Source organism: Acyrthosiphon pisum, chromosome A1 (genome assembly GCF_005508785.2).
Source record: "Acyrthosiphon pisum isolate AL4f chromosome A1, pea_aphid_22Mar2018_4r6ur, whole genome shotgun sequence".
Taxonomy (NCBI): domain Eukaryota; kingdom Metazoa; phylum Arthropoda; class Insecta; order Hemiptera; family Aphididae; genus Acyrthosiphon; species Acyrthosiphon pisum.
This window is the reverse complement of record NC_042494.1, coordinates 49,970,556-49,986,319: the sequence shown is the minus strand read 5'-3', so window position 1 is coordinate 49,986,319 and position 15,764 is coordinate 49,970,556. Positions and strand designations below refer to the sequence as shown.

The following is a 15,764-nucleotide window of genomic DNA, read 5'->3' as shown; positions in this document are numbered from 1 at the left end:
TATATATTTTACTGCGTTCGTTTCTATATTGACATTGCCTGCCCGAACTAAGGCTCTATATAGAATGGGTATGCTATGCCACCATTTTGCGACTCATTTATCAATGATAAAATGATAAAATAAAGAGGGAGAAATTCAAATTCACATAACATTATTAGTCGCAAAATGGCGGCATAGCATACCTGTATCTATAGTGCCCTACCCGAACAAATGTTTTACACGGGTAAGACTTAACACTGTCTTTCGCTGGTAGAACTATTATACTACCAGTGGCGTATAAATAGACAGTGGTTTTAGGGGTTCAACCCACCTCCAAAATTAAACCCTTATTTATACGCCACTGTAGAACGCATGGCGTATTATTTTTGATAAATAATATGTTTTTTACAGTATTTGGAAACTAGGTCGGTAACTATGTGCAGAGGGTAAGTTCTAACTTGTTTATTGCTGGTCGCTTGAATTCTAAATTGGTAAGACCGTTCAACTCTTGAAAAACGTTTTAACGCGTTTTCTGTTTCACCGCGTGCTGCACTATTTTTATAAGGTTAGGTTAGGTATTATACAGAATATATTTTTGTTTTTTTGTTTAAAGTTTCCGTTTTTACCATATTTGTCCAATCACTTCTAACTACACGCGTAAATCATAGACACAACTAAGGTTTTTTTATTTTTGAGGGGTAGAAGATGTTATTATATAGGTCACACTGACCCGCGGGGGCTTTACTATCGTATTTTTCCTTGTCTATTTACATTGACAAGAGTAAAATGTCTTCTTTATTATTTATTTTTAAAGAGCAAAACTTTCTTTTTTTTAATGGTAGCTAAGAAGAATGTATGAACAATGAACATCTTTGTCTATCTATTGCAACTCAACGGACTCAACCTCTTATTATATAAATAAGCTATATATTTATCATTTTTATAAATAATAATCAATAAATACTAACTATGTGTAATGTATAGTAAGTATACAATATGTCAATATATTATAGTAACCAATTCAATATGAACCCACCCATGTAAATATCGCAAACGGTCTTATGTCCAACATCGACCTAACACTATCTAGCGCATCACTAGCACAAAGACTAGAATGGAAAGTATATAATAATTTAACCAGCAGCGACCATTTCCCCCATCATCATTAAATACCTATCTCGGATCCATGACGACCTTCCTTCTGTGGAAAGGTGGAATTTAAAAAGTGCCGATTGGTCACTTTTCTATGAATAACTAGATGAAGAAATCAAATGTATAAAAGATGCCGAAACGGTAAACATCAATACATTAGTATTTACGTTTACCAACTCAATACTTAAAATAGCAAATCTAACAATAGGTAAATCAGCTTCCACTAATAAAATACCCAAAGTACCCTGATGGAATCAAATCATCAAAATGGCAATTAAAGATAAACATAACGCATTAAAAAAGTTCCAACTCTCAAATTCTCAAGAACACTTCATCGAATTAAAAAAACTTCGAGCTAGAACCAAATATCTGATTAAAACTAGCAAAAAAGCGTCCTGTGAAAATTTCACAAGCAGTATCAACGAAAATGCTGACACCAAACTTGTTTGGAACAAAATCCACTCCTTAAAAGGACTCAATTATAGAAGTCACAAAATAAACCCCATAGACAATAATACCGACTTACTAATGAATAACGACCTTTCAACCGCGAATAAATTGGGAGAATACTTTTATAATAACAGTAGCGATAAAATCTATAAAACCCAGTTCCAAATGTACAAACGAAAATTCGAAAACGAAACTATCCTTAACAGTAACGACAGCAACCACACGGATCAAATCCAACTAAACAAACCAATTTCCTTCCATAAACTCACATACACCTTGGCAAAATTCAAAAGTCATGGTCCCGAACCCGATAATATACCTTACATATTTATACAAAACCTCGGACCAAATGCCCTAAAATGAATGCTAAAAATATTCAATACAATTTTTACGGAAGGTTCTTGGCCAATCACTTGGAAAAACGGTACAATTATACCAATCACCAAACATGAAAAAGACAAATTCAAACCAGAAGGATATAGACCAATAACTCTATTGAACACCATGTGCAAGTTATTGAAAAAAGTCATTAACCGTAGACTAACCTGGTTCCTAGAAAAATACAATCTTCTATCAAATCAACAAAGTGGTTTTAGAAAAAACAGAAGTACAATCGACAATCAAATTCAAATTAATCACGAATTTAATCAAAACTTCGTAGACAAGCAAATAATGGGACTTGTGAATTTGGACATTGCCAAGGCTTACGACTCAACATTAAGACATAACATATTAATCAAACTCAATCAAATTCTATCCAAAGGCAAAACACTCAATATTATAGCCGACTTTTTAAAAGACCGCACATTCCAAGTAAAAGCGAATAACCTAATGTCCGTAGAATTCTCTCTAGAAAACGGAGTACCCCAAGGCTCAGCATTGTCAGTAACGTTATTTCTGTTAGCAATAAACGACATAACCCAATGCTGTTCCCTACCAGTAAAATGTAACCTCTTCGCCGACGATTTTAACTACTCATGCCGAAGCAATAATATGAACACAGTACAAAAATTCCTTCAGATAACCACAAACAACCTAGAGGAATGGGCAGGAAAGACAGGTTTCAACTTCTCCCCTAAAAAATCAAACTGTATAGTATTCACAAAAAAAGAAAGGTAGGCAAACTCCAAATAACTCTGGACGACATGCCAATTCCCAATAAAAAATCGGTTAAAATCCTTGGTCTTTTTTTCGATAGCCAGCTCACGTGGGCAACCCGCATGCATTACCTAAAGACCTCAACCATCAACGCACTAAAAATACTCAAAATACTATCCCACACATCTTGGGGAGGTAATTCTCAAACTTTAATCAAGATCCACAAAGCCACTATTCAGTCCAGGCTTAACTACGGATCCATTATGTTCAAATCTGCACCAAACTCTTCCCTAAAAGCAATCGATGTTATCTACAATAGCGAATTGAGACTCGCTATAGGCCCAATTGTAAGCATATATAACATATCTGGCGAATACCTACCCGAGATTAAAAGGACTGACTTGGCTCTAAAATACATAGCTAGAATAGCTAGAGCTAACTGCAACCCACTCACAAAAGAAATTAGTGAAATCCACCAAGTATTAAAAGTTAACGACATTAACACGTCTCAAATAATTACAAGAGAACCAATGATTCATCCCCTGTGGGTACCTCATTACCCAATAAATACAGAACTAACGTCATTCCTTAAATCTCAAACTCCACCTTCAGTAAACAGAAGTCAATTTCTCAGTATACTAGAACAATATAAAGACTATCAAAAATTATACACTGATGCTTCTAAGTACCATGATGAATTTGGTTTTTCAATTATATTCCAAAACAGAAATCTATTATTCAAACTTCCAAGAACATGCTGCATATTCTCGGCGGAAGCCACTGCGATACTCGAGGCAGTAAAAAGAATAATACAAGATAAGCACCCAAAACGCATTATATTTAGTGACTCCCTTAGTACCCTCATCAGCATCCAAAACCAATTCCAGCCTAGAGATATCGCAACAAAAATACAAAAGAAACTATACGAGGCCTCGACTAGAAACAAACAAATCACGCTCATGTGGATTCCCGGCCATACGGGCATCCAAGGGAACGATTTAGCCTACCAACAGGCTAAAATTGCCACCCTAAATGAGGGAGTAACAGTACTACCAGCGCAAACATACGATGACATTAAAACCCTGATTAATCGGACGTCAATGACAAATGACATCGGCTATGGAGGCATCAAACAACCAAACTAAACACAGTTAAAAGTTCTACCAACCGATGGATTAACAGCTCCCTAAAAAGAAAAGAAGAAACAGTACTAAATCGTATGCGTATCGGTCATACGAGATTAACACACGGATACCTAATGGCTGAGGAAGAAGCTCCCATATGTGAAGTTAGCGGTGTAAGGCTGACCGTGAAACACATATTATCAGAATGTCTCAAGTACGAACAAGACAGACCAAGGATTGGAATAACGCGTCACTCGACACCGCACTAGGACCAGAAACCGAGGACAATATCAAGATGTTAGACTTCTTAAAATCAATCAACTTATTCAACTCAATCTAAAAATTTTGTGTACTTTCCTTTATTTTATCTCCCCGAACATATCTCTATAATGTATACATAGTGTAACTAACTTCCCTCCCTATCTACTTTACTGTAACTAATGGCCTTAGATGCCGGGTTGTAAATTATTTACTAGATCAATAAAAAAAAAAAAAAAATCAATAGCTACCTAGTAAATAGTAATGCATTACTATTTACTAGGTAGACATATTTACTAATGTGTAATGTAAATGGCAAAGTTTTTAAATCCATAATTTCTCTATAAATTGGATAAAAAACCAATATCAAAAAAAAAAAAAAAATGCGTACGTTTTTGTCTATGACATTGTCTTTTATTTTATCAATATAAGTTTTCATTGTTGCAAAAATACGTTAGTCGTACTACATTTTTGACAGGAATATAAACAAAATGTTATTCTTATATATTATTGTTTCTAAATAATGTTAACATACGCACTCGTTATATTATTACTTATAATTATTATTATTACCTAATAAATTATATAATCGAATTATGTTTATTAATATGAAACATTCTATGCTGGTAACTATTTACCTTTAGCCACACAAAATATATTATTTTAAGAAGTAGATTTTTTACTTCATTCCTTTTAACTTATTAAACACATAACTAGATTAAAATATTTATGAAATAATAAAAATATGTTTTTACTTAGGTTAGGTAAAATACAATTAACAATAATAACTCAACTCGTGTTATTATAAAATTAAAAAAATGTATAAAATTGGTTCACACGCTCACAACAAATCGATATAATTGTCGATAAAATATTAACGATCGTTGCTTAGTATAGGTACAATAATATGTTCACTTTAATTACTAAAAGACGTCAATATCCCAAATTAGTATATACGTAGGAAAATCCTAGTGATCAGATCCATTGTTCTAGACCCACACATTCACGTAATGACTGCGATTAATCAATTAACCTTAACCTCAACTAAAATCGTGATATCGATAAATAGTATGATTATTGGGAATATAATACTTTAGGCTAACAAAAATGCATTTGTCATTTGAAATACGAATATCACGACGTCGAGTTTATGATGGTAATGTTCCGGAAACCAAAAGTGAATCGGAACTAATAAACAAAATAGTTATTTTTTTATACGATTTTATTATTTCTTCTTATAACTTTGAAAACCGGTGTGGCAATCGCTTAAAACGGAAATCGTGTCTCTTTCGTGTACGCTAGCGGAGAGGATATTATTATATTATACTTCCGAAACGTTCCGGTCGAACTTTATGGCAATTATTATTATGTTGTATGAAAAAATAAAAGTTACACGTAATAAAACCTATGTATATGGGTTTATAAAAATAATTCTAAATACTGTTGTGTTATTATTTCTCGCCTTTTATTTTTTTACAATATCATATTATACGGTACGCATATTATATTATATACCTTATTCATATTTTTCTATCTATGCCTTCGATACTATTTGGCGACACTATTTCTTACTTCACTCCAGACGTGTAAGCAATATCAGTATTTTTTTAAATGTTTAATGCATGATGCATATTATTGTGGGTGATAATATTTGAGAAAAATCCCGAAAGACTAAACCAACAATATATAATGGAATATAGAAATATTGGTTTTAAATTTTCTATTAAAAATACAAAACTCTACGATTGTAATGTACTTTTTATATATACTTATAATAACTCTTTCAAATAATACACCATATAATAATTTATATTTTTATTCTAATACAAATTTAATAATATATTTATACTTAAACGTAATATGATAAACTATAAAACCACAGCATTTAAATATTGGGCGATCGTCTTGGTTTAACTATGTCTTAACATAATTTTTTTGACTAAAAAAAACGAAAATTATATTAATTTAAAATATATTTTCAAAGCTTAGTACTTATTACATTGTAATATTGTATAATACAATTTTCGACTATTTCAAAACTTATTTGTTGAATTAATTGTAACAAGTATCATATTATTTTATATTATGCTTACCTATGACTCAGCCATTGCATTCAAAATGATTAGTGATAAAAAATAAAATTAAATTAAAAATACAATCCCGGTAAAGTAAAATAAGCTAATAAACTTATCGGTAAATACTTTATTATTATTTTTTTTTTTTTGATGCATACATCGAATTTTCAATTCAAACAGACAACATATGATAACTATGTGCTTGTATAATATACGATTCAGAATCATATTTTGTAAACTTTATCATTTAAAGACGTGACGTATATAATCATTACATGTTGCCGTACTGGTGTGCCTAGAAAATAAGTTCATAGCATTTTGAACCGTTAGGGATTATAAAACCAATAAGAATATCCAACTCGTATTCTGAAATTGCTTTGGTATTTTAAAACCAATGAGGATAATAATCTCGTATTCAGAGATTGTTTATATTATTCACCACCATACGCCCTGTCACCCTCCTCTTAGCAACTGATCGAAATTAATATTTAAAATGTTCGAAAATCGCTAAAACTGAAATGATGTAAACAGAAAATTCGTTTAGTTATTCATTAGTCATTATACAACCTAACAGGTAATAAACAAGTTAAAAATCGTATTTTACCAATTCCAAAATTATAATATTATGTAACAGTAGGTGCCTGTACAATAAATTATAAACATCAGCTCAAACGAGCTTATCGTTTATCGTTAACCACGCGGATTACCTATCATGTATATAGCATGTTATGGATAATATGGTTCGAACTGCGTTTTGTAATTAAAAATATGTTACTCTGTCTCTAAAGAGTATCTATATAAACAGTGGCAGCGTCAATTCACTATTCAGTCATTGACGTGTACACGACTATTATAATATTGCGTGTGTACTGAGGCTACTGCTGTATTTACTACTGTTGTGTAGGTGCTGCCATATAAGAAGAGTAAACTTCTAAAGATAATTAATTGTCGGTGCTTGTGAAATCTGCCATCCACAAACTGGACGTTTCGGAGATTAATGACCCGTCGATTAAACGCAGTCATATAATATATATAACATAAAAGAGCAATTCCTCAATTTGTGACTGTGAAAAAGAAACATTCTAGTCGAGAGAAAAATAATATATACTATATATCATATTACTATATTTTGATTAAAACAACAAGCAGTAATATTACTCAATTTCGAGGTATCACGAATAAGTACAATACTTCAGGAATGTGTAGGTACCTACTGCAGAATTTCCAGAGAACACGACCGATTGAAGAGTGCTAGATATAAACTTGTGGCAATAAATAATAATATTATTTTGTGCAATAATAGTTAAAATACTTTCTGCTCTAATTTAGTGACCTTATACTCGTATGCAGCTGGGAGTCAACTTTATCAATGAATAATTAAGAACTAATAGAGTATATTTTATTTATATTCTATTACCGAACAGTCTGCCGTTACCATGCAGATGAATAACGTAATAACGATATATAATGATAGTACAACTTTAAACAATTCAAATATCATAATATTATGGTAAAAAAAAAAATCTTATCATATATTATACACGAGTTAAACAGGGCCTTGTAATGGAAGCACAACAACAAATCAACTTTATTTATATCTATTGAATACATCAACATAGAACCTACGCACGATAATATAATTGTATTATTGTAATATGTATATATTATGTACTTATATTATACAAATACACGTTAATCGAAATTCATGAATTTTAAATCTGTTTGTTTATTTCATACGAAAATGATGACTTGCCGATAAGAAAATTAAATTCAATAAAAATATCAACAAATAATGAAATTTACATATTTGAAAAATATATGATCAAATAGTGTTTTTAATAGTTTAAAAACGCTTATACATTTTTATACAAATAACTGGCACTTTAGAAGTATTTTCTTTCCAGGATTTTTAAAATATTCAATATAACAGTTTTAAATAAGAAAAATTCATCGATATTGAAAAACAAAAAAAAACTGAAGAAATCGCTCTGCGCTATAGTAGGTGTCAAATGCACATAGTCATTGAGAAGATCATTGTAATATAGTAAATGGATATTATGTGAAATTGGAATTCAATGATAAATCATTGTACTTATATGAAAAACGATTTTGAGTAGAGACCTAAGACGGTCATAAACAACAACCATATTATATTCATTAAAAAAGTCGAGAATCTAAAGTCTATAAATATCAATAATATCACAAAAAGAGTCAACATATTTTAAAAAAATTTACCATGTCTATGAATTTATAAATTATAATATACCTACATAATTGATGTACATTTTTAGTGCCTTCAGTTATACATTTTTCTAATTTAAAAAAAAAAAAAATAATTTATTTTTTCATGAAGTAATTTTTCTAGATATTAATACTATACATTTTTTTCAAGTTTTTTATTAACTATATCTCATTTTCCACCAGAAAGCACCCTCAACATTGATAATAATTGAAGCTTTTTTACCACTCCTTAAGGCAAAAGTAACATCAAGAAACGAAAAAAAAACCACACATCATTGTAAAACCATCCCACACGTAAAATGTCACTCAGCTCAGAATGTAAAACTAAATTATTATATTTAATTTTAAATATTTCTATTTTAAAATTTAGTTATGTGTACTACCAACGTTTAGTTATAAAACATTATACATTATCTATGTACCTATTTTCAATTATAAAATATACATGCAGATACCTACTAATGGCACTTTTAGTTTATATGCCATTTAATAACTATAATTTCCAAAAATCAAATGCCTTTAAATAAACAATATTGTAATCAACATAAATTTAGGACTATATTTTACTGTTGATTGAATATTCAAAGATCAATTATCAATACAATTACCTATTCAAAATATTTATTACAATAATTTCAAACGATGGAGATATAAAGATATTATTAGCATTATATATTTATATATTTATTCACATTATAGGTATTATAAATAAATGAATATAATATAATATTTATTATTTATTTTTAATATCTAATAACTGAAAATATATATTTTCCAATATTACTTATGCATTTAAAAAAAAAACCAGACAACAGTGTAAACAGAGTCTAAGTGTTGATCACTATTTTCTCACTTCGGTGATCTTCAACGAAATTCATAATTAAATTCCTATCGAAAGAAATGTTTACTAACAATTGTTAGATTCTGGTAGAGTTTACATAAGACCTTGTATAGAATTTCCAGTCATTCTTGGTAATAAATACTAATAGATAATAGGTATTGCAATTTTCAAATATAACTAACATGGATTTGTAAAATTCTTCTAACATTAAATATAATTTCCATATACCTATACAATAACGGAAACAATATCTCACTATTGACAATTAACATATCCAAGACATATGACTTGGAAACTAATATTCAAGTGAAAACAGTCTTTAACTTTCACATAATATCCGGTATTGCGATGGTGACAAAACTAGAGTACAATGAATAACAAAGTGAGAAGTCTAGATAAAGACCAAGCAACCGGTTACACAATATGCGATTTCTTCACTAATCCTGGTCCATCATCATGTAGTTATATTTGTTTAAATAAAAATTATACAAGCAAGTGAAAGTTGACACAAGTGACGTTGTTTTTTGTTTTTGTTTTAACTTAGATAAGCAAAGCAACTCAAAAATCAAAACAAATTAAAGTTTGATTATATACCTACATTTGTAAAAACTCTATATCTGTATGAATAACCTATATCATCTAGTTAATTTCCCAAATATTTGATTGATTACCAGAAGAGCCTTCTAAATTTGTTGTATTTAATAAATCATAAAAACCGTAAACCATTAATTGACAAATTTATACATTTTGATCGTTGCAAAATATTTGTACGACTTAGAAACTAAATATTCATTTTATTTTAGTGCAGTAAACAAAAATAATTTTTTTAAATCAATGGTTTGAAAATAATTGCTCGCTATATTTTCTCAACTGTTATTTGTTTTTGATTGTTTGTTTTATTTTCAATCAATTCTGTCCTAGTAAACCGTCGGATTTTCAAAGCCATAAAATAAGACCAGAAACTTACATTTGTGTGTTTTCGCATCTTTCCTACTACCCATCCACCCCATCCCCCCCCCCAATCCAATACTCATCAACTCCTACATTCAAACGGTAAAAGTCAACCGCACACTTCACATATCTGCGCACATGCATTCAAGAACCCGTGACTTTTATTAACGACACAAAAAAAAACAACAGTACTCTCGACACGACCGCTGCACGCAATACTCGTACGCCCTCCGGTCAAACTGGCTACAGACATGGGGTTGCACTGCACAAAGGCTGGAGGAAGTTCAGAGTGTTGTTCATGGTCAATGTGCCGAAATGATTCGAAGAATACGTATTATAAACGTATTGTCGTTATGGCCGGAACTATATTCATACGGCGGCTAATAGGGATCGGACTGCGCGCCGTTATTGTTATTGCTGGTTTTCTTTCTCTTCGGCTTTTACCCGCTCGTTTCTATATACCCAGTTATCGGTATATACGAAACAAATTTGGAAAAAAAAGACAATAAAAATGCCCAAAAATATTTAATACGCTATATATACATGTTGCTGTACACTGTACGCATAGAACCCTTATGGAAAAAGATTCCAAGTCGTATATACCAGTATATATTTGATATATATTTATGTTTGGGAGTGTGCGCTCATTCGATTATACAGACTACTCGAATATGAGGAGTGTATAGGAGAAGGGAGAGATAATGCAAAAGTTTTTATTCGATTCGAGTGTCACTCTATACAACTCCGATCAGTTTTATTTCAAGGAAGGATAAAAAGTTTAACTCTTTGTCCTGAGATCCGTGCCAGTAACAACTTAAAATACAAAAACATCGCTCATTAATCAGTGTTCACTGGCCGATAATAATTATCAACATTTTTACAGAAAATGCGATAGAAAAAAATTCAGATATGTTTGGCGATTCGAGGCATTAGAATAAAAATAAAATTTAATCATTGTGAATTTTTTTTTCATTTGAATATAGGTAGATTATATAGGTAAACATTTTTATAGTAAATCGCATGTTGTATAGATAAATTGTTTTAAGTCCATCGTTAATATAGGTACATCATGGGTGTTGTTGACTTCATTAGTACTGAAAGAAATGTATTATAATAAGACGCGTGAAAAAAATAAGTCACCAGCAAGGACATGTATAATCAAAATATGTAAATATCTTGAAATAATATAAATTATATTATAGGCTAATAATAATATTTTTAGTGTTCTAATGAAATATAAAGAATTATTTTTCATAGAATAATAATCTGATAAATACGGTGGTTTGTCATTATAAACTAACAATATGAGCATCAAATGTCTCAATAACTAAACATTTTTTTTATAATAAAATAAAGTAATATAATATAAACAATTATAAATAAATATAAAAAATACATATCTACAATCTACATCATAAGTTAATATTACAAAAGTATTTGTGTTGGTACTCATTAAGCTGAAAATCGTTAACCATTAATGTATAGAGGAAAATCCACTTATTTAGTGAAATATATATTTTCACATAGGAGTATTTTTAAAAGTAACATTGTGTCCTGTCTACTCGTTTCTTGCCACAGATATTTTATACCGGCATTCAACTTCTTCTCAACGACCGTTATTTTATAATAGGTACCTAATAGGTAATCATTAAACATCTAATATTACTTGAAATCTGAGTTAAATTTATTTTTATTTTCTATGTACTTTGTTGTTATTCTATAAATTTATTTATTGTAATGGACTTGCAAAAAGTTATTTTTCAAGGGTTTATCAATTTATCTAATACTAGCATACAATGTTTTTGAACAAAAAAATATATAATTTTTGACATCTTTTAAATGGATGTGTTGTGTTGTATTCAATATTATATATTTGAACCATTTTTTTATAATTTACAACAAAAAGTTTTCATCAAATTATTAAATATTTATACCTAACAATATAATTTAGAAAATCAACATATAAATACACACGTGTATTACAGTAATATACCTAACTGAAGAAAATAGAGATAAATATAATATTTTGAAAAAATAATAATTAATTAATATTAGTTTTTGTTTTTGAATATTATTACTCATCTCAAGTCTCAACAATGATTAATTACTTTAACGGGCATTTATAATTAGGCCAAAATTATCAATATAGCTAAACTATTAAAATGTGTAGCATGGACAAAAATATTTAACTAAAAGTTTTCAATAATTTGTTTATAGTTAGTGGATACTAGATATAGTCACATTCAGGATTCGGCAAATAAATATTTTTTTTTTTTTTATAAAGCTACAAAATCTATATTTTTAGATTTAGTAGAACATTGAACGATATCCAATTAAAATATTAATATACAATGAAAATATTTTATTATGTACTAACATTCTGTTCAAAAATATATGAATAAACGCAATCGATTTATACTTTTAAATCTTTAATTAATAAATTATTAATTCACTAGGTTTAAAGACGATAGAAACTATAAAAAACAAGAGAATTGAAATAATTAAAATAATTTTTTTTTAATTCTACTGAGAAAAAAACTCATATTTTTTAAGCTGATATAAATGATTTAAAATTTAATTTATTTTAAAATACCTACTAAACAATTTTATGGTTAACGTATAATACAAATAATATAAGTGTTGTGAAACATATTTTTTGGTAATTGTAGCATAATAGCGAATATTTTTTTTTTAAAGATCGTTTAAGTTAACAACAAAAACATTTTAATATGAACCTGAAATGACAAAATGAAAGTTGAAAACCAAACAATTTAATAGTAGATGTTGTTTGACTTTTGAACTTGGTTTTTAATGTTAACAATCAAACTTTGTATTTAAAGGTTCGCTAAACCCTACATTTCAAAAGAAATTCGACATTGATTTCGTAGCAATTTGTGATTTAGAAAAGATTCTAGAAACATAAACAAAAGTATAGTATTTTTTAAATCTTCTAATGATTTAGCATCATAATTCATAATCATTAGAAAAAATTCTAAAGCGACAGAAAGTATCCATTGTATCTACTAATTATTGAAATTAATTATAAGTTTACTATGAAATAATTTATGTAAATAATTTTAAAATTTTATGTAGGTATCTAATATTCTAAGACATCTAATATTATATATGTTTATCTATTTCGGTTCAAAAAATATCATATTAGATATGCCTACCTATAAAGTTTTTTGTAATTTTTATGCAATTTTATTCAAACTTCGAAGAAACTTCAAAGAATTAAAACATCTGTATTAGTTTGTTTAACATTTTAAACAATAAAAGTACATTATTGTTCACATTTATATCACTCAATAATGTACAAAAAACGTTAATTTTATTCCTGTTGTATAATAAAATATAATAGTAAATATTATAATAGGTATTTAATAATTATATTGAATATTATTATTTATTACAACAGGTATTTTATCAATTCACTACAATAAACAAAATATAAACTGAACTATTACTATTATCGCAGTAAAAAGGTACTTGATAAATAATTATTTATTTTCTAATTATTCTTAAATCCGTGTATATTCTAGGTACCAATAAATTTTCGATGAAACGAAACTAATACGTAAATATTATAATGTTTTTATTTCAATAAAATAAAACTTTTTTGATCCAAAAAGCAAGGAATAGATTTATTTTTTACATAATAGTATTAATCATTATAATCATGATGAGATTATTGAGCTCACAAATCACTGAAGTAGGTAAAGAAAAAAAAAGAAAAAACAGGATTGGTAATATCTAAAATAAAGTAAGATATAATAATATAGAACTAAAGAACTAGTCTTAGTAAAGTTAAATACATATAGTTAGAATTTTTAGACTAACGAATTGTGAATAAATAAATAACGGTCTAAATAAAAATGTTTAATTTTAATTAAATTAAATTTATGATTTAAAATAGTCATAAAAAGGTTGATTTTTCTTAACGAAATTTGATGTAGGTATTATAATAATATTTATGATACTCAATAATTAAAATAAACTTCACGTCCTGCAGTTAACTGTCTATATTATTATAATACCATCGGCTTTTTATTATGCGAATCATACCTAATCGTTTTTATAATAATAATTCACGAACACTGCCAATTATTACTCACAGCCCACAGGCCACAGCTCTAAGTATCAATTTCAGAGATACATTTTAAATTTTATCGATTTATTAACGCAGAATTTGTCATGTATTAATTTATTGTGTACACATTTAGTAATAAAATATGATAATATTACTGCTTACAAAGCGACCACCGAACGTCGTATCCGATTGGGTAATAAAAACGTTAGTTGTCAACGACGAATTAATTATGTAAGTATTATATTATATAATAACATTTAAATATATTATTGCGAAAATAATTATAATATATTTTTTGTACTTACAGCGCGAATGATGATGTCCGCTAAGACTCGACCGACCACTGCAGCTCAAACGGAACGCGTAATAATATTATTGCACTGCTGTGTTTTTTTTTTTAATTTTTTTTTTTTTTTTTGTATAATATATTATATTTGAAAATCCGAATTAAACGATAATCGACGACGGTCGAATATATATTATTATAAAACGCGATTTAAACGAGAAAAAATATTAACCGCCAAAAAAAAAAAAACGAACCGCACCACGAAATCCACTCACTCCGACCGATGAGTAAGCTACCTCTGCGGGACTTTCGGCGGTGAGCACACACACGTGATCCGCCGGCACGCCGCACGGAAGGAACGACTGGACCCGATTGCTACCGAACGCACGCGTGTAATAATAATGACGTTTCGCGCCGCATCATTGGGGCCGGCCATAGAAACACGGCGGCGGCGTAAAAATAATAATCGTAAAATTCACAGTTTTTTTTTTTTTACGGGGAGGGATATAGCCAGTCGTGGGCGCGTTTGAGATTGACTAAACCGTACCCGAAGAACGCTCCCGTCGGACATCCTAAAAACCCATCCCCGCGAGACGAATAAAATATTTAAAAAAACCTGAACACTCGGGAAAATAGAGAAAAAAAAAATTAACGTTTTTGGCAACGCGTCGTCCAAACCGAAAGATACTATACAACATAATATGTCATTTATATTGTATAATAATATAGGCTCCACGAAAAACTACAATGCTATAATATAATATTTTATATTATTATTATAGCGCTCGGCGAGATGTTCGTGTGTCATAAAATGTATAATATTATATGGCTAAAATATAATGATTATTATTATCGGCGGATTACCTAGTTTTCACGTACAATGTATCGCGGCGATAAATTATTTTTTATAATAATAATAATAATAATATGATACTATGTTTTATGCGCGTTTACGTGTGACATGTCGATTATCGTTCAAGCAACGTTACTCGGTGAAATGACCCGATATTTAATTTTTAGACCCGGAAATTCTTCATGCAAAATATTTTCGAAAAACTGTTATCCTACGAATTCAATCTCCTCAAGTGATTAACATTATTATGGTAGATATATTATTATGCATGCATATACATCATAGTATAGCTACTAATATAAACAAGTGTTTTTAAAAAACAACAGTAATCTAAAGCTAAGAAAATAATAAGACATTCCTTCATTA

General features: G+C 29.1%; 1 protein-coding gene across 4 annotated transcripts in view; it reads right to left on the bottom strand.

Annotated features, from left to right (window-relative positions):
• The window catches only part of LOC100574733 (cardioacceleratory peptide receptor), a 241,635-nt gene extending 226,731 nt beyond the window's left edge, over positions 1-14,904 (bottom strand). For all 4 annotated transcript variants that reach the window (XM_003245049.4, XM_008185673.3, XM_008185672.3 and 1 more), the window contains exon 1: positions 14,565-14,904. The gene's annotated coding sequence lies outside the window, so the exon portion shown is untranslated. The remainder of the gene's footprint in view (positions 1-14,564) is intronic.
• Positions 14,905-15,764: the final 860 nt, after the last annotated feature.